Source organism: Ambystoma mexicanum, chromosome 5q, assembly GCF_040938575.1.
Source record: "Ambystoma mexicanum isolate Mex_15411 chromosome 5q, UKY_AmexF1_1, whole genome shotgun sequence".
Classification (NCBI taxonomy): domain Eukaryota; kingdom Metazoa; phylum Chordata; class Amphibia; order Caudata; family Ambystomatidae; genus Ambystoma; species Ambystoma mexicanum.
Window position 1 is genome coordinate 1,107,101,133 of NC_090933.1, and position 19,863 is coordinate 1,107,120,995.

Consider the following 19,863-nt stretch of genomic DNA (forward strand, 5'->3'; position numbering starts at 1 on the left):
GGGGGTAGGGGCAATGGACGAGCATGGGATAGGGAAGGATGCGTTAGGAATAGGGGCCATTGAGGAGCATGGGATAGTGAAGGATGCATGGGGAAAAGGGGCCATGGAGGATCCATGGGATAGGGAAGGATGCTTGGGGAGTAGGGGCCATGGAGGAGCATGGGATAGGGAAGGATGCGTGGGGGAAGGGGCCATGGAGGAGCATGGGATAGGGAAGGATGCGTGGGGAATAGGGGCCATCGAGGAGCATGGGATAGGGAAGGATGCGTGGGGAGTAGGGGCCATGGAAGAGCATGGTATAGGGAAGGATGCGTGGGGGTAGGGGCCATGAAGGAAAATGGATAGGGAAGGATGCGTGGGGAGTAGGGGCCATGGAGGAGCATGGGATAGGGAAGGATGCGTGGGGAGTAGGGGCCATGGAGGAGCATGGGATACGGAAGGATGCGTGGGGAGTAGGGGCCATGGAGGAACATGGGATAGGGAAGGATGCGTGGGGGTAGGGGCCATGGAGGAAAATGGATAGGGAAGGATGCGTGGGGAGTAGGGGCCATGGAGGAGCATGGGATAGGGAAGGATGCGTGGGGAGTAGGGGCCATGGAGGAGCATGGGATAGGGAAGGATGCGTGGGGAGTAGGGGCCATGGAGGAGCCTGGAATAGGGAAGGATGCGTGGGGAGTAGGGGCCATGGAGGAGCATGGGATAGGGAGGGATGCGTGGGGAGTAGGGGCCATGGAGGAGCATGGGATAGGGAAGGATGCGTGGGGGAAGGGGTCATGGAGAAGCATGGGATAGGGAAGGATGCGTGGGAAATAGGGGCCATGGATGAGCATGGTATAGGGAAGGATGCGTGGGGGTAGCGGCCATGGAGGAGCATGGTATAGGGAAGGATGCGTTAGGAATAGGGGCCATGGAGGAGCATGGGATAGGGAAGGATACATGGGGAATAGGGGCCATGGAGGAGCATGGGATAGGGAAGGATGCTTGGGGGTAGGGGCAATGGAGGAGCATGGGATAGGGAAGGATGCATGGGGAATAGGGGCCATGGAGGAGCATGGGATAGGGAAGGATGCATGGGGAATAGGGGCCATGGAGGAGCCATGGGATAGGGAAGGATGCTTGGGGGTAGGGGCCACGGAGGAGCATGGGATAGGGAAGGATGAGTAGGGGCCATGGAGGAGCATGGGATAGGGAAGGATGCGTTAGGAATAGGGGCCATGGAGGAGCATGGGATAGGGAAGTATGCGTGGGGGTAGGGGCCATGGAGGAGCATGGGATAGGGAAGGATGCATGGGGAATAGGGGCCATGGAGGAGCCATGGGATAGGGAAGGATGCTTGGGGGTAGGGGCCACGGAGGAGCATGGGATAGGGAAGGATGAGTAGGGGCCATGGAGGAGCATGGGATAGGGAAGGATGCGTTAGGAATAGGGGCCATGGAGGAGCATGGGATAGGGAAGTATGCGTGGGGGTAGGGGCCATGGAGGAGCTTGGGATAGGGAAGGATGCGTTAGGAATAGGGGCCATGGAGGAGCATGGGATAGGGAAGGATGCATGGGGAATAGGGGCCATGGAGGAGCATGGGATAGGGAAGGATGCTTGGGGGTAGGGGAAATGGAGGAGCATGGGATAGGGAAGGATGCATGGGGAATAGGGGCCATGGAGGAGCATGGGATAGGGAAGGATGCATGGGGAATAGGGGCCATGGAGGAGCCATGGGATAGGGAAGGATGCTTGGGGGTAGGGGCCACGGAGGAGCATGGGATAGGGAAGGATGAGTAGGGGCCATGGAGGAGCATGGGATAGGGAAGGATGCGTTAGGAATAGGGGCCATGGAGGAGCATGGGATAGGGAAGTATGCGTGGGGGTAGGGGCCATGGAGGAGCATGGGATAGGGAAGGATGCGTGGGGGAAGGGGCCATGGAGAAGCATGGGAGAGGGAAGGATGCGTGGGGAATAAGGGCCATGGAAGAGCATGGGATAGTGAAGGATGCGTGGGAAATGGGGGCCATGGATGAGCATGGTATAGGGAAGGATGCTTGGGGGTAGGGGCCATGGAGGAGGATGGTATAGGGAAGGATGCGTGGGGGTAGAGGCCATTGAGGAGCATGGGATAGGGAAGGATGTGTGGGGGTAGGGTCCAGGGCGGAGCATGGGATAGGAAAGGATGCGTTTGGTAGGGGCCATGGAGGAACATGGGATAGGGAAGGATGCGTGTAGAATAGGGGCCATGGAGGAGGTGGCCCGCAGGGGGAAACAAGGTGGACAATGGGTGGAACAAATTAACCCCGCCAAACTTGCAGCCTTCAAAAATAAAATGATTTAATCAAGTATAAATGCACAAGGAATTGAGACTCAGCGAGATAAATCTTGGTCCTGAAGAACACAGTGTTCAGGCATGGAAGCCATGATTTAAACAAGGGACCTTCTTCCACCGATGACCTGGCTGTCTGAAAAGCTGAACTATATTAATGATGAAAATATTCATGGCCGTTGGTGAAATATACCGACAAAAATTGGTTCATGGACCAAGGTTTATTGATATATATATCCATATTTGAATGTACATGTTTGTTTTGTACTGCAGTTCTGGAACTGGAGGGTTGTCAAGGATGAACAGGATTTGTTTCAGAAATAACATTGTGCTTCTAAAAAAGGTTATGCAGTCTGCGCTAACAAAAGAGCGTTTTTCTGGTGTTCCAGGTATGAATTTGTATATTTGACTCCCTATTTCAGGAAGTTGGGAAGTCCAAGGATTTTCTAGCATGCAAAAGCATAATTCTATTTCCAAAATGCTGTATTATTAGTCGTTATATTTAATTTAAAAAAGAAATGTCTTGAATTTGAAACATCCTTTGTAGCAAGCAAGTGCTGTAAATGAAAAGGAGCCTTTTCTGATATATGCCATCTTGACATCAGTGCTGTTCGTGTCACTGGTCAGTGCGGATCCTTCAGAAGTGAAGGTGGCATCAAGGGCCAAACACGTGGATAGTGTTTAGTCTCTAATTATCTTTCTTTGGAGTGTTGGCCTGATTTTGTGGATTAAAATAGGCAGCTGTGCTGTTTATCTGACATCTGCATATGTTGTTATTCTAATGAGTTATCCTCTGTGGCCCTCTAAATGCATACATGTTTTAAGTTATCCTAGGTTATCATACACATTGAAGGGTCTGTGTACTTCGGCAGAAGCTATTCGGTAAATTAGAGATCAGGGCTGCAGTAGAAAGTTCCCAAATAAACAACAATGTTGATTTCTCCTGCTTCTAAATAATAAGTGTTGTCATTATCACCCATTTTAATCATTGGGGAGTTATTGAACTCAGAGGCCCTCATTACAACCCTGGCGTTAAGGGGTTAACGGCGCCGTAAAAGGTGGCGGCGCTGTTAAACCCTTAACGCCTGATTACGAGGTCCCTTTGCAGATGGCACTTTAACGCCTGCTTTCAGCAGCCGTTAAAAAACCAACCCGCAAAGGGACCTTGGTGCTAAGTACGGTGCCGCAATTTGCGGCACCGTACTTAGCGCCTTCCCCATTCCCATTGAGCCCTATGGGGCAACAATGGGAATGGGGAAGGGCCATGGCGGCATGGGGAATTACCACCCCGCCAACCTCGGAATGTGGCGGTAATTCCCCATTCCGCCAAGGCGGAGTCGGTAAGTTACCGGCATGGACCATGGTGCTATTAGCACCATTGTCCAACGCTTGGGTCGTAATGAGGGCCAGAAGGATGAAAGGCTGAGATGTCTACTACTTTAAACATTGGGGAGTTATTGAACTCAGAAGGATGAAAGGCTGAGATGTCTACCGCAGTAGACCAGCGACTGATGATTGCAGAGATGTAAGGCTTTTGATCATTCCTACCCTCTTTCCTATCAGAAACCAATATCAGTTGTGTGAATCCTATTGTGCAGCCTGCTCTTGATGGCAACATAGAAAATCAATGTGGACATTGGATCTTCTCCAGCATGAGGTCTGGCATGGATTCACATGCTCATGAATATTCTGCGTCGTCAGGCTGGGAATCCTCGGTAAAGAAAAAATCAGTATCAGTTTCGTTTCTGATCTGTCTTTCTTAGTAGTAACCAATCACTGGTCTCTGGGTCATACTGTCCCCAGCCAATGACTGCCCTCTCCCTAAGCCCCACCCCTGGCAGCCATCCTCAGATTTTTATCGCATGTTCAAGTGTTGGGAGTCCTTGTGCTATAGCTCTCAAGCTTTGACTGCGTTTTGCGCTTTTTCTAAGAGATTTATCTCATATTTTGGTTTAATCGAGCCTCAAGCTCTACCGTTTCTACTTCCGATGAATGGGGACCCGTTTCGGATTTATCTATGCCCCTCAAGGGTGAAGATTTTGTCAAGTTACACTTCTTGGAGGATTCCAGAAGTTTCGGAGGCCTACCTCGCGGATGAGAAAAACATGGCTCAGGAGAAGAGAAGCTCGACTCCCTGCAAACTGTTCAGGATCTGCCCTGATGCAACCTACAAAATGTGTTCAAGGAGGACTAGAATTCGAAATGCCTTTACTGACTCCACAAGGACAAAACGCACGTGGAGAAGGACTGTGTGTTTTGCATGAACATGTCGGATCGGACTATGAGGGATCGTCGGATCCGTCTCTCCAACTGGCTGGAAGGCAAGAGTCCAGCAGGTAAGAAGAAGAAGTCCGAGCGGTCTTCTAAGTCCTGTGAAGGCACCACGGCGACGGGGACCCAACAGAAGGCAAAGCACCGCAAGTCCGCGGGCACCGGGAGCGCCGAACGGTCGGGCTCCTTGGCTGCCAGGCAGGGCGCACCTTCACCTACGCCATCAACCACGAGCCAACGCTCTGGCTCGGGGAAGAAAAAATCTGAGAACCCGGCTAAGCTTCTGGAGAGACCCCAGGTCAATCTCGAAGGAACTGGCCGAGGGGGAGCTAGGCGGTGACCCTCCCCCCCCCTGCTAAGGCCTCTATCGAGGGAGTCGCTGCAGCCCTGGCGAAGCCTGTGGAGGCTATCCCAGTGGAGGCTACCTCAGGGCCCAGAGTTTCCCTGCCTCTTTTAAGCCCATCGTGAAGACCCCCGTGAAGACCCTGGTGGAAAAAGATGGGGGGGCGTTCCCATGGGAGGAATCCCGGCGAGGGGGACGATGAGAGCGAGGGTGGCAACGACGACGAGGTTCCCGTGGAGGAGGAACAACCATCACTCCCGGCACAACCGTCGCAACCCGTGCCGCAGGACAACTCGGTGGCCATTTTGACGGCAATCCAAGCCTTATGCACAGAGATAAGGACAAGACTGCCCCTACCCCGGACGGATGACCCAGCTGAACCGGGTCCGTTGGGAGGAGGAGAATTCATCCAGTGCGACTTCAGCCCTCACGGCCTTCTCAGACTTTGTCACCTTCCCCGATCCCGAGGGACGACAGGGGAACAGACACGGCCACGACGGGGACGGATGACGACGGCGGTGACGACAGGACTGGCCTCCCATCTCCGATTCCTTGGGCGTCCCCGCCCGACGAGATTGGCTCCTTCCACACCATGATTGCCAGGGCATCCAAGCTTTTTCAGCTCTGCCCCGAAGTGAAGAAGAAGGAAGGCTTCCTCTACCAACGGCGCAAGGTCAAGAGGAAGGTGGTCCTCACAGTGCTGTTGCTGGATGACATCTGGGATGAGGGACTTGCCCTCCTCTAGAATCCGTCCATGACACCTGCCAAGAGGGAGCGGTACGAGAAGAAGTACCGGGTCCCTGAGGCCGCCCCGTTGTGCCTTAGGGCACAGCCGACCCCGGATTCGGTCGTCTCAGCAGCGGCCAAGAAGAAAGCGGGTGGGGCATCGGCTTCATCTTCAACTTCCCCACCGCACGGCGAGGGAAAGAAGCTGGATGCCATGGGATGACGAGTCATCTCGTCGGCGGCAACGACAATTAAGGCGGCCAACACCCTAGCGATTGTGGCCCGCTACGACAGGGTATTTTGGTAAAGATCGCCCCCCTGTTGGACTTCCTCTCGGACGACAAGCGGGCAGAGGCCCTGGTGATCCTACAGGAGGGTGAGGTGTTGTCAGACCACACCATAACTGTGGCCATGGACATTGCCGACACCGGTTTCCACCAGTTGGGCAACAGCGTTTGCCTTCGACGGCGGGGGTGGCTCAAGGCGACGGATTTCCGCCAGGACGTGCAAGCCAAGGTTTTGGACATGCCCTTCGACGGGAACAATCTTTTTGGAAAGACATTGGATGAGTCGCTGGAGGTCATCAAGACCGACATGGAGACGGCTCGGGCCTTGGGACCTCTGCAGGAACAGCGGCCGCCCTTTCGGAACTCCGGAGGCAAGCAAGGTGCCCCCAAAGGATTCGGCGGCGGCTCCTCGACCTACCGTCAGCCGGCCTGCTCCTCGTCGCAAGAGCCTACAGGGGACGAGGCAAGTCAGGTGGATCTCGCCGTCGTCGCCAATGAGGCCAAGGAGGCAAGGCTGCTTCCAAGCAAGACTGAACCGGCTGTTGCGTCGGGCTGCCACCGAAGCACCCCGGTGGGAGGCCGGCTGGCGAAGTTCGTCAGCGTGTGGGAGTCCATCTCCACCGACCGTTGGATGCTGGATGCCCTGGCCCATGGGCACACTCTGGAATTTCTAAAGAAGTGCCTCCGAATTCCTCCAATGGCCAGGAAGGAGAACTATGTCCCTCAACTGCTGTTAGAGGTAAGGGCGATGCTCAAGAAAGGAGCCATCAAGCTCGTCCCAAAGAGGCTCCGGGGCTCCGGAGTATACTCAAGATACTTCCTCATCAGGAAGAAGACAGGAGGTTGGCGTCCCATCCTGGACTTGCGTCGGTTAAACAAATACATCAAGGCACAGAAGTTCCGGATGATCACTCTCCAGCACGTGCTGGGCCAGCTGGAGGAAGGCGACTTCCTATCGTCGTTGGATTTGGAGGATGCGTACTTTCACATCCCCATCCTAAAAGGACACCGAAAGTTTCTCAGGTTCGTAGTCCAAGGGCGGCACTACCAGTTCAAGGCCCTCCCGTTCGGATTGAAGTCAGCAGCCAGGGTGTTAACCAAGTGCCAGGCACCAATGGCGGCGCGGCTGCGCCTGCAGGGGATCCATGTCTACTCCTACCTGGACGACTGGCTCATCCGAGCAGCGGCAAGGGAACTCACAGTGGAACACACAGCAAAGAACGTCCGGCTGCTCACGGACATCGGATTCTCCATCAACTTCCCCAAATCCCACCTGGTTCCGTCGCAGGTCGCGCTGTTTCTGGGAGCCAAGCTCAATACAGTGGCACGACTGGCCTCGCCGTCGGAGGAAAGAACGCAGGCCATCCTGGGCAAGGTACAGCGTCTGCTGGCAACGGACCTGGCCAGAGTGAGGTCCATCAAGTCCCTTCTCGGGATGATGTCCTCTTGCATCTATCTGGTGCGCCTGTGCAGGCCTCGGTAGGAGTTCCTCGAAGCCCGTTGGATTCAAGCGACGGGCAGCTTCGAGGACAAGATCTCGCTCAACGAAGTATTCCGCCAAGCAATTCGATGGTGGGGCACCCGCACGCATCTTGCGGCGGGCACAGACTTTCAGACCCCAGCATACCTGGTGACGGTGACAACGGATGCCTCCCTGGAGGGGTGGGGAGCGCACACCAGATAACTTCACACGAGAGGCCTCCTGTGGCTCCCGGAGCAGAGGCCACTCCACATCAGCAAACTGGAGCTCCCAGCAGTGTTCTGGGCCCTCACGTCATTCCTCTCGTCCCTCAAGGGCAAGGTGGTGAGGATCTTCACCGACAACACCACCACATTGTTCTACATCCGGAAGCAGGGAGGCACCAGATCCCCAGCCTTGTCCAAGGTAGCCCGGGATCTGTGACACTGGGCCGTTGCCTAGGGGATTTTTCTTGTACCTTTTCATCTAGCAGGGATAAGAAACACCATCGCCGACTCACTAAGCAAGGAGCTGCGCTCGTGCCACCAGTGGGAACTACGCCAGGATCAAGGGGATCAACTCTTCCGGCAATGGGGCAAACCCCAAATTGACCTGTTTGCGACGGCGACGAACTCCAAGTGCCAGAGGTTCGCCAGCAGGTACCCCCAGCCGAGGAGCATGGGCGATGCTTTCTCGTTCTTCTGGGACGGCCTGTTCCTGTAAGCATTCCCTTCGTTGCCGTTGCTGCTCAGGCTCATCAACCAACTCAAGAGGTCCCAGTGCAGGATGATCCTCGTTGCACCGAGGTGGCCGAGACAAATATGGTTCCCGGACCTTCTGGACTTGTCAGCGTCCCCACCAGTCAAACTGCCGACGGATGCAGATCTTCTCTCCAGAGAAGGAGGCGCCATTTTTCATCACGACCCAGAGTCGTTGAACTTGCAGGCCTGGCTCCTGCAGTACTAGAGTTTGGAGGGTACGATATCCCGGCTGACTGCAGAGAGGTTCTTGCAAAGGCCAGGGCGTCCTCAACTCTCAAGTGCTACGGACACAAGTGGAAGAGGTTCTCTGTCTGGTGCCATGCACAAAAGATTAACCCTCTATGGATTACAGCCCCTCAAGTGCTACCATACTTACTGTCGCTGGACAAAGCTGGACTAGCTCATGCTTCCATCAAGATACATCTGGCAGCGATTTCCCGATACACCAGAACTGCAGGACGGTCGTCCCTGTGGTCTCATCGCCTGGTGAAGGAGTTTATGAAAGGACTGTTTTGATTGTTCCCGCCGGTGAAGGCTCTAACCCCGGCGTGGGAGCTCAACGTTGTGCTGACCAGGCTCATGGGCCCGTCATTCAAGCTCTTACATTCGGCTCCGTTGAAGTTCCTGTCGTGGAAGACAGCGTTCCTTGTGGCTATCACCTCTGCACGACACGTGGGAGAGATTCAGGCCCTATCCTGCAAGCCTCCACACTTGTCTTTCCACGAAACGAGGGTAGTGCTGAGGACGCACCCCTCTTTCATGCCCAAGGTGCCATCGGACTTCCATCTCAACGAGCCCTTGGTGTTACCAGTCTTTTTCCCGTCGCCTTCGTTGCCGGCCGAGAGGACTTTGCACTCGCTGGATGTAGCTAGAGCGCTGAAGTTCTACATGGACCGAACAAAGAGTTTTCGGAAGACATCACATCTGTTTGTGAACTTTGGACCTGTGAACCAAGGGAAGGCTCTCTCGAAGGCTTCCATTTCCAGATGCCTCTCCGGCTGCATCATGCACTGTCATCGGTTGGCAAACCGACCGTTGCCCGGCCGTCCGAGAGCCCATTCGACCAGAGCGATGGCTGCTACCACGGGGTTCTTGTCTGGTGTGCCCCTGCTGGACATCTGCAGAGCTGCTACGTGGAGGTCGACGCACACCTTCCCGAGATTCTACTGCATCGACCGGGATTCCAGGGAGGAACCCAGAGTCGGCCAGGCAGTGCTGCGCAACCTGTTCGCTCAAGGTGAGCCTGGAGAGGAGGTAAGAGATGCTTAATGTTGAGTTTTATGTAATGCTTAATGTTGAGCCTTGCCACCTCCCATGGTTGTGCATGTGTGTACTGCTATGTATTCTTATATTCATGAGCATGTGAATGTGAATGTGAATCCATGCCAGACCCCATTCTGGAGAAGGAACAAGTTACTTACCTGTAACTGTTGTTCTCCAGCAGGGGTCTGGCATGGATTCACATGCAAACCCTCCCTCCTTCCCCTCTGCGGCTCTTCACTTGGTCATACTTCCACTTTACGTGCTACCAAATCTGAGGATGGCTGCCAGGGGCGGGGCTTAGGGAGAGGACAGTCATTGGCTGGGGACAGTATGACCCAGAGACCAGTGATTGATTACTACTAAGAAAGACAGATCAGAAACTAAACTGATATTGATTTTTTCTTTACCGAGTATGCCCAGCCTGACGACGGGGAATATTTATGAGCATGTGAATCCATGCCAGATCCATGCTGGAGAACAACAGTTACAGGTAAGTAACTTGTTCCTTATCATCTTTTAATCACTTTGCCACAGGTGCTGCAATTTTTAGATGTGGCTTGGCGATGGAAACATAGTGGCATTAGTTGTACAGTGCTTGGTTTGAAGATTGTACAATTTGTTGCTTTGCCCATATTTGCACAAAACCTGTGTATGTATGGATGAGTGTTTATATAAGTTAGGGTGTTCGTCTGGAGTGAATGGAACTTATGGTGTTTGTTTAAACCTTGTTGAGCGTGGTTATGAGTTGACAGAATTTGGTATATGCTGCCATTTCTTTGTATGATAATGGGTGTCAAATGAAATGCATTTCGAAATGTTCTATAAATTGCCTCGTTTGGCTAAGAATGCTGTCTTGAAAATGTGCACAGGAACTCCTTGCTTGTTTGGCTGCTCTTGATCATCCATGCAGCGTGGAGATGACGATCAAGACTCCAAGAAGAGGCCCAGCATGTGGTGATGGCATCCCACTCAAATGTCTAGTAGCAGTAGTGTTTCCAGTCACTAGTACACATATATCATCTTCAGGTGGTAACTTATTTACGCAACACCTGACCACCTCCTGTGATACGTAAGCATGTGTTTGGGAGTTGCGTAAATAACGAGCCACCTGATGAGGATGCATGTAGATCGAAATGTGCATGTCGTGACTGATTTTTGCAAGAATGTTGCCCTGAGAGCAGCGTGATAAACATGGGAATTTCAAAATGAAGATATAAAAACGAAAAAACAAAAGTACAAAAATTCATTACAAATTGAAAATTCGTGTACATTTGTTTCTTTCAAAATAAGGGTGTTCTAAAGGGAAAGCAACAAAAGTCTCATCGTCCATCAGTCATCATGCTGTTCCTCCTTTATATACTATACAGAGCACCTATTAGCCTACCAAAGTCCGTGGGTGACCTTTTCCCAGCCTTCTCGTCACTAGGTAAAGTGCCGACCCTGTTGCCCAATAGCGTAACGTAGCTCAATAAAACCACCAGCACCAATATTTTTTTACATTTATTATTACAGTTACTGGTAAAGTTACAATTGTTCTTTTGCACTGTTACGCCAAATAAAAGAGAGAAACCTCAGAGGCTGAGTTTGCACAACTAGTACTTGGTTCGGCATCTTTGAACAAATACAAAAGATATATCTTTAGGCATGTTCTCAAGTTCATAGTGGCCATCCTTGAACAGATAGTACATCCATTGTCAAGTTATTACTGCACTCTAAGGAGCTCACCCTCCTAGAGAGTGTACATGAAATTCAGGGGCAAGCAGTTGCAAGAGTCCAGGTAGACAACCCTCTGTGGAAACAAGATCATCCATGCGGGCACAAGGGTCTACGCTGTACCCCAAAAATGTAGAAGAAAAGGAAATTGGACAACACCAAAGGGACGTCAGGTAATAGCCAATAAGAAAGCTAGAGTTGGTCTAAGTGGGTAATATGACTGGAGCCAATTGCAAAAGAGCCAGGAAGGTTACTGAAGTGCTGGCTGTAACGGGATAACGAAGAAGGCCAAAGGGACACAATGAACAATAAAACATAGAGAACACTTTCAGCATACCCCAAAGTAAGGTACCCTACAGTTGGATGTAAGCTGAGGGTCCCAATAAGAAAAACAAAGGAAAGGCTCAGGTATCGGAGTACCAGATAGCCTGCTGCCAAGTCGTGATGGAGCAGTCAATCCCTTGGAGAGGACTGTTGGGTGGCAGGCCACTCAGGCCTGCTAATCCTCAGGGCAAAGTAAGTCCTGGTGATGATTTGTGCTGAGATAGGCCTAATTGCCTTCAAGGCTAAGCTGAGTCCCGAAATGGAGCCATCTCATCTTTGTCGATCTGGGTTGAACTGCACAATCCATGGCTCAAGTCATTAGCTGGACTAATCTGAATCCTTCCTTGTGACAAGCTTGCTTTTGCCTTGGCATTGGCCGGTCACGGCTACATCTTTTAGGACCCACTGAGCAGGGATAAGCTCATAGGAGGTTTCTGTTGGTCCAGGCAGGCCCAGGAGGTCAGGATGAGGAACAGGAGCCATTGATGTTTTCCAGGAGGGTGCAGCATGTCTTTTGAATTCCAATGGACAATCTAGTACTATCTGGCAGGTCTGGCAGATCATGTGTTTTACAGTGCCTGTCAGTAGGCTTATCAAAGCGTTCCATCACTGATCAGTGTAACTCCTAATGTCTTGTGTCAGTCTTTGGGTTCAGGTGGTAGGATCAGCATCTTCTTCAACATTCAGAGCAGGAGCAGAGGTCCAGGAGATGCCACCTGACGGACACCTAGGAGCAAAACACCCACTCAGGGCTCAAACCCCTGCTTGGCTACAGCCTGATTCACAGCAAGTCCTGAAAAGCTAAAAAATGGATTGACCCCAATAGCAAACCAACTATAGAACATGAATCTGAATATTTGCAAATAGGGGCTAACTCAGTTGTGTGTTTACGTTCCCTCTGCCGCAACCGGAGGCTGAAATACAACCTTACATGTGTTACATCATTTATCATTGGATTCAATGATTTTAAGATGGGCCAAACTCTAACCGCTGCAATTGGTCCCCACTGACTCTGACTGAGTTCTACTTTCAACAGTGTGTTTCTAACATACCCCTGAAGGCCTGAAACTGCGTTTATCTGCTCTATAATGGCACATACTCTTTACATTGGAGGGGCTGTCCTTGGTCCAGATTACATTTTTCTAGATTTTTATTTAAGTCTGGCTGGTAGGGAGAAGGTCTTAACAGGTGCTTGGGAATCCGAAGGCTGAACCCGACAACCTGGTTCTTTTACCCTTACTGCATTGCCCTCCTGCATAGTTTTGTTGCTTAATTTGAGATAATCTGTTGTATTTTAGACATGGGGTGATGTGCACTGGTGGTTCTTTTTTGGCGATTAATCCATACAGCAACATTTGTAGGCAAACTGAGTGTCGTGAGAGCTATTTGTGTAAAATGGTTTTCTGCCACTTCCTTTAAACCTCAAATTTGAAATTGGAAAGTAGCAATGTGTCAATCTAGTCGTGTACAGATTATTAATGTTGCTTTTGCATTTTTGTAGTTGTTCCTGACCGATGCCATGTAACCCACTTGAGTTGATACCTCTGAAATGATATCCAATATTTCTCCAAAGGATGGCATTTAAGCTGATCTGCATACTACATCCTTGTTTCAGTAAGTATTGCAGTTGTTGCCTCAACCTGTAGTACACACATTCTCTCTCTCTCTCTCTCTCTCTCTCTCTCTCTCTCTCTCTCTCTCTCTCTCTCTCTCCCTCTCTCTCTCTCTCTCTCTCTCTCTCTCTCTGTTTCTCTCTCTCTCTCTCTCTCTCACTCTCTCTCTTTCTCTCTCTCTCTGATTTGGAGTTGAGAGGAGTGGCCTACCAGACTGCATGCAGAGCATATAGACCAAAGATGGTTGGCAATGCACACCTATTTGGAGATAATATACTTGTGATGTTGGTCTGGTGTGATCTTTACCAATTGAGTGAAAGTCTTAAGTTGCAGGGGAGAATAACCAGTCCTGGCACATAGACCATCCACATATGCAATAAGAAGTAAAGTTCCCAGGGTGTGGGAACTCCTGTTCCTCTGCACACTATCAAAGGCTGAAATGTTAGCCAAGCAATTGTTGGTTATGATTATAAGTAAGACAATTTCCAAGTTGCTTAAATCTTGCGAATATTATACCAAACATTACTTAAGACAATACATGATTTTCAAAGAGGTTCCTTTTTTCTTCACGGTTGTCTCTTTAATAGGGAACCCCATCCGTTTCGAGTTATCAAACTCTACATCAGGGGTATTCTACTGTAAAGTATTCTGTAATTTAACAAAACAAAAAATATACATATCATTTTCGAATATTGTTTAAAATCTTGTTTAAATGCGTGGCATGCAGATTGTATTTGTACAAGATCATGTAATACTTGATAACAGGATATATCCGCTTAGTGTACTCCCTATGCCGGAAAGAAACCACTAGCAACAGGATTTTTAATGGGGCATATTTAACCATTAAATAAAATCTGCAATCCTCTGGATCAGCCATATCTCCGATATATTGCATAAGCGAGGGCTCCACTGGCAGATGCCCCCTGGGCACCTATGTACTAGGGAAGCTACATAATCAATATTTATATCACTGAGCAAATGTGATCATGCTCTCTTGCTGCAAGTCGTCAAATTCAAATATGAAATAGGACCAGAATCTGCTAAATAAATTTGCTTCCACACCCTTACAAATAGTTCCAATAAATCCTGCTTCCTATCCGATTGTTGCCATTGACAATGATTTATGAAGACAAAGGACAAGTTTCCATGTTTTACTTTGTTTTCCAACATTTCTAAATGATTACAACACTTTTAACATTGAAGACGTGAAATTCTGGCCTCATCTGCACATGCACTACATTTAAAATCCCTAGCAACCAGGGCTATCGTAGATAGCCACCAGGGCTATGATAGATTCTGTAAGTGTCTTTGCTATGATTTTTACCCTGTGGTCAATGCTAGGGATCTGCTTTATCCACCATTGCCATTATCAAAGGTCACACCACGCAGCAACTACGGGAGCTGTTGGCTTTTGATAACTAGGTCAACATATATGGTTACTTTGCTTTTGCAGAGTTGATATCCAAATGGTGTAATTTACAAAAATCAGCAAATGCAGGCAAGACACTTAGGAGACTGGGCCATGATGATTAAATGTTTACATATAGGAGTGCTTTAATGACGTAGCTACTAATTTCAGTGAAAATGCTCTAGCTGAGTTAAGTGCACGTGCCAAATCAGCAAGATATAGTGAAAAGAAATGTTGTCTGAAACACTGCCAGGTCTCAGGCCGTAATCGGTGGAATATCTTTTGTTAATTGGCCAAATTAGCTCATTTACGTCCTTAGCCAATTGTTGGTTTGCTTAGCAAATATAACATGAATGTAATCTGCTGAGATTCTGCAAGTTTTCAACCTCTTGCTGAGCTGATTCATGTGAAGCCAATGGAAATGTCCAGACAAATACTTGATACTATTCAATCTGGTGAACTTTATAATAACAAGCCACATTCACTTCAAGAACATCCTTTTCTTTAAAACATATAATTGAATGCTCTCTTTTTTAGAAAATAGGTTGTCCAATAGATTAAAAGAATTGTCCATCTTAAATACATTTGCCCCAAGAGGGTCCTCCCACTAGTAAAGAAGCCAAACCTTGACTCTAACATTCCGACTAACTACAGACCAATAACAACTGTTCCATTTCTCCTGAAACAATCTCCTGGGCTTGCGTCATTTGGGTTTGAGACCTAAACATGGAACAGAATCAGCTTTAATAGACTTGAAAAAACAAATAGATGACAAAAGGGACAAAGGTAAACTCGCCCTCCTCCTTCTTTTGGATCTCTCAGCCGCATTCGACTTAGTGGATGATAAAGTCTTATGTAATCACTTAAAATCAGCAGCCCCCTTTTCTGTTGAAGCCACAGCCTGGATTCAATTGTTCTTGGATAATAGAACCACCAGGGTCTTTTCACCAACTGCTTCAGCTGAGCCAACACCCATCTCCTGTGGAGTACTGCAGGCATCGTGTGCCTCTCCTACGATATACAATATTTTCACCAAACCCTTTTTGATGATCTTGACAATCTGGGTGTCTCCTACACTAACTATGCTGACGACACCCAGATTCTCATCCCTATTACTGGTAATCATGACACTGACCTACCTTGCTTAACAAAATGTACCTTATTATCCAAGCTTGGATGGCCACACATGGCCTCTGCCTTAACGATGATAAGACAGAGCTCATTCTCATTGGCTCTACGGCAAGACTAATTAAATTAAGTAACCCATTTCAATCCTTCAATATTGATGGAAACAACATTAAAGTTCCTAAGGAGGTAAAATCCTTGGGTTTTTATCTTGAATCTGCCTTGAACCTGAAAAGACAAGTCAATGCCATTGCAACGCCCTATACCTAGGATCGAACAAACACAATATTTGAAAACTACAAATATTGCAAAACAATGCACTGAGAACCGCGTTAAACATTCCCAGAACGCAACATATCTCAGTTCTCAGACGTAATACCAAATGGCTATTAGTGAAGGACAGAATTCATTTCAAATCATTAACTCTTACTTACAAATGCTTCACCAACTCAGCACCCAAATACTCAGCTGACAAATTCTCCAAAAACACATCAGAACGACCTACTAGATCCCTACATGCACATTGCCTTTAGACATTGCCTTAGGGTTCCCAGATATAAGCTTAAGAAAGCAGGGGGCCGTAGCTTCCCTGTACAGGCAGCCAAACTCTGGAACTCCTTGCCGGTAACCTTAAGAGTAGAACTTTCCCTACACAGTTTAAAAAAAAAAAGATTCAAACATGGCTGCTCTCTCAGGATGTTTGATTGTCATCAACATACCCCACATGTAATTATCTTGAATGTATCTTTGTAAATATTGAGTGTTGTTTATTCAATTTGTATAACAATGTAATGTATATAATACATTGTATCTGTCTTTCTGTATCTTTGCTCCTCCTTTCTGCAACATGTAAGTAGGCTGCCAAGGACAAAATAGTCCAAAATATATGTGTTGCTTATTTATAAAATATTTGGCAAAAGGGTAAAAAAGGATTCAGAGAAGGATTCCAGGAATTAACCCCACTTTGTAATTTACCTTTAGAATTACGGGGCACACACCAAAAAAAACTGCCACGTGTGAGTACTAAACACCGTAGTCAGGTTTTCTCGTCTCTGAGATTAAACGTAACTAGCATCACAGTGATGTCCTCGGACCGAGGCACGCCCGGTGTGCATATTGGTCCCATGCCTGGCAGAAGCAAGCAAAACATGGAGTCATATACTTCTAGCTTGCTCACCACTGGATGATTTCAATTTCAGAGTTTGCAGATTCCTCGACGCAGCCAAGCCACTCCAGAATGCTCTCCAAGGGGAGACGAGGGGACAATAACAAAGGAATGAACCGGCAAGTAAACATTTCTGAGGGGTGCTCAGGTATCTGTGGAATTGCGTCTCTTCGATTCCACCATAACTCCACCACAGTCATCATTTAATAGCCGGAAATGCCCTTCTCAGGGAATACCCTTTGATGCCTTCACCAGCCATGATGTTAGCAGGTAATGCAGCCATTCTTGGGTGTCTGACCAGCGGCATTCATATTAGACTTTGGGGGGACAGTCATTTGTTATTATCAAAATGTTTACTGTCCGTCTTACTAGATTCCACTTGGTTCCCATACATTTCAAAGTCATTGTAGGTCTGCCTCTGAGATTGTGTAGTCTGCCCCAACATTTCTGCCCCAATGGTTTAGACATTTGCCGAACTGGGCTATATCCCTGTTACTTAGAGTCTGCTTGTTTATAGTACATTCTTGGAATGATATCAGCGGGTGTCACTACAATTATTTTTTAACTAAGGTACTGTGAATCATTGTGCAGTCCCACGCAAACCAACATGCCCCCTTATATTTGGGCGATGCTGATCCAGATCTGATCTTTCCTTTGCAGTCTTGAACTTGGGAGTCCTGGATTTCCCCATTATGAAACCGGGGACTACACGTCCCTGAATGATAAGTAAAAAGCAAGACTTGATCATCTTCCAAATAAATTAATGTTATGTTGGCATTCATACCATTGCTCCCAACTTCCTGTGTCTTCCCTTCATTGCCATTCCCTTCACCCCTTGGTTCTCCTTCACCCAGCTCAAAGACTTCTTTCCTGGGTGGTTGTAAACAAATGAATTGATAAGATTCATGTCTCCTGCACTGCAAATTTCCCCTGGGGCTTCCCTCTTCCTGTGACAGACCTTACAGCACCTTGCAAATGCATTATTTAGAATGACCCTTGAGCCATTGCGCTCCACACTGGGGAGTAAATCCAATCATATTGAAACACTTGTGTATAGGCGCGTTATAAATGGCATATCATATCATATCATATATTGCTTGACCGCATAATGGAGGGCGCAGAAGGGCAGCTTTCAGGTTCCCCACTGCACTCAAGAACGTGAACCTACCGAGGCGCACCAATGGGGCTACATGCCACGATCAAGGAAAGCGTCAAACGTTGCATCGTGGTGGCAAGCCAAGTCTCGAGGCCTCCGTTTGTGAGTTATGTCTGCATTCAATGTAGGCGTATCGCAGTAGTATACTATTGTTTGAACACAAGGAAAGTTGGCGGCTTCGCTTCCGGATCACTGTGTGTGTGTGGAGGCTCGCTGCGTTCCTAATTTTTGGCTTTGTAAATACACACCAAGCCAGATATCAGCTCTTGTGCAACTCCCTGAACTGAGAGGAGGGACGCAGCAATTCACAAGTGAACAAATACACTTAGGCGTGTGTACAATGTACAGCCAGGTCCGGCCTCCAGCTCTTCTAGTTAGTGCTTTGCTTTGTTTGTTTTCATAATGCACTCCTCTGAGGGAAATGGGCCTCTGTTTAGAGCGTGTCTTTGGGCGCTGCAGTAAAAAGGCAGGTGTATAACCAGGACCTCACACTATAACTAACACCTGTGTACTACACAGGTATGGCGACATAAAATGTTGCATGCCACCCCTCCTGGGAGCATGGTAGCTCCCAGGATTTGTATAATGGTCACATGGTGGTAACAATGTGACCAAGATAATAAAAAGATCGAGTCGCTCCCGGATCATCAGTCGAACAAATCTGACTCCTGCGATACCGCCTCCTCAGACATTCTTTCTATTTCGCCTAAGTAGGACACGTTTCTTGTCATCCTTTTCTTTGTCACCCATCTTCCTTCCCATATTGTCATTTCCTCCAGCAGGCTAAGGCATGGCGATCCAGGTCAGGGGTTACAATATGCCCGAAATATACCCTAAAGCTCAGGCAAGGGTAGGGACATTGAGTCCACTACGGCGGTGGTTTGGTGCATTTAGGGAACTCAGGTTCCTGACATATGTCCATGTACTGCATATGTGAGTGAGAAGTTGTGAGGCAGGTTCTTTGCTTGGAGAGTGTTCATTAAAAGGTGGCTGGGCCCATGCAGGCTACATGGTAATTTAAGGAGAACAAGATGAATCTGCCTTGGTGAGATCTGAGAAAGACATGTCTACATTCATGCAAGGTCTTAAAGTCTGGAACATGTCTGGAAGTACTGGAGACTAGGAAAGGATGGAACTCTGTTAATATAGCCTTAGACTGAGTGAGGTGTCCTTATCGTGCGAGTGATGATTGCAACCTATGTTTTGAATTTGTGGTGGGGGGGAAGTAAAACACTTTAATAGTAATTCAAGTACAGAAAATGTGATAGTAAATTAAATGTGGTTTTATTTTATAAACTAAATACCGAGGTTGGCTTTATAGGGTAAGCATGCAGACTTTTTGATTTGCAAAAGTAAACGCATTGTTCTATGTTGTAGCCTCGACTTTGGTGTGTTAAAGTAAGTTGGAGTGTCTTGTGGAAACCAATGTTGCTGGGAAATGTAATTACTTTTTTTTCAATGCAGAAAAAATACTTTCTATTGTTTCTCTGCCTGTTTCTGAAATCATAACGACTGAAATGCAGTTATGCCAGTAGTTATTGACTGCATTCCAAACATTCTGATTGGCTGTGAAGAGGTCGATAATGACTTTCATGTGATAATATTACACATTTTATGGTGCTGCATACCTAACTTCAAGTCCTTCAATAGGTAATTCATTTGAAATTCTTTATTTACCATGAAAGGCGTAAACTCCAGTTCTTTTTAAAACAAATGCTCTCTGGTGATTTGCACCAAGCCATGCCCATAATGTATGAATGTACAGGTCATAATACTTACAGTGGCAGTCTTACAGGGACAGTACTTGCATAGCTTAAGTGAAGCCAGTAAGCACATTTGTTCCAACAGTGGCAATATTGACCTATATTGAAAATAGACAGTGATGAGTGTGTTCTTACAGGAAGTGTACTGGCATATATTGGGTAACATCAGGATGAACA

At 48.1% G+C, this 19,863-nt stretch overlaps 1 long non-coding RNA gene across 3 annotated transcripts in view; it reads left to right on the forward strand.

Moving 5' to 3' along the window:
• The window catches only part of LOC138497906 (uncharacterized), a 575,846-nt gene that overhangs the window by 522,350 nt on the left and 33,633 nt on the right, over nt 1-19,863 (forward strand). For all 3 annotated transcript variants that reach the window (XR_011278663.1, XR_011278662.1, XR_011278661.1), the window contains one exon: nt 12,958-13,070. This is a non-coding gene — a long non-coding RNA (uncharacterized lncRNA). The remainder of the gene's footprint in view (nt 1-12,957; nt 13,071-19,863) is intronic.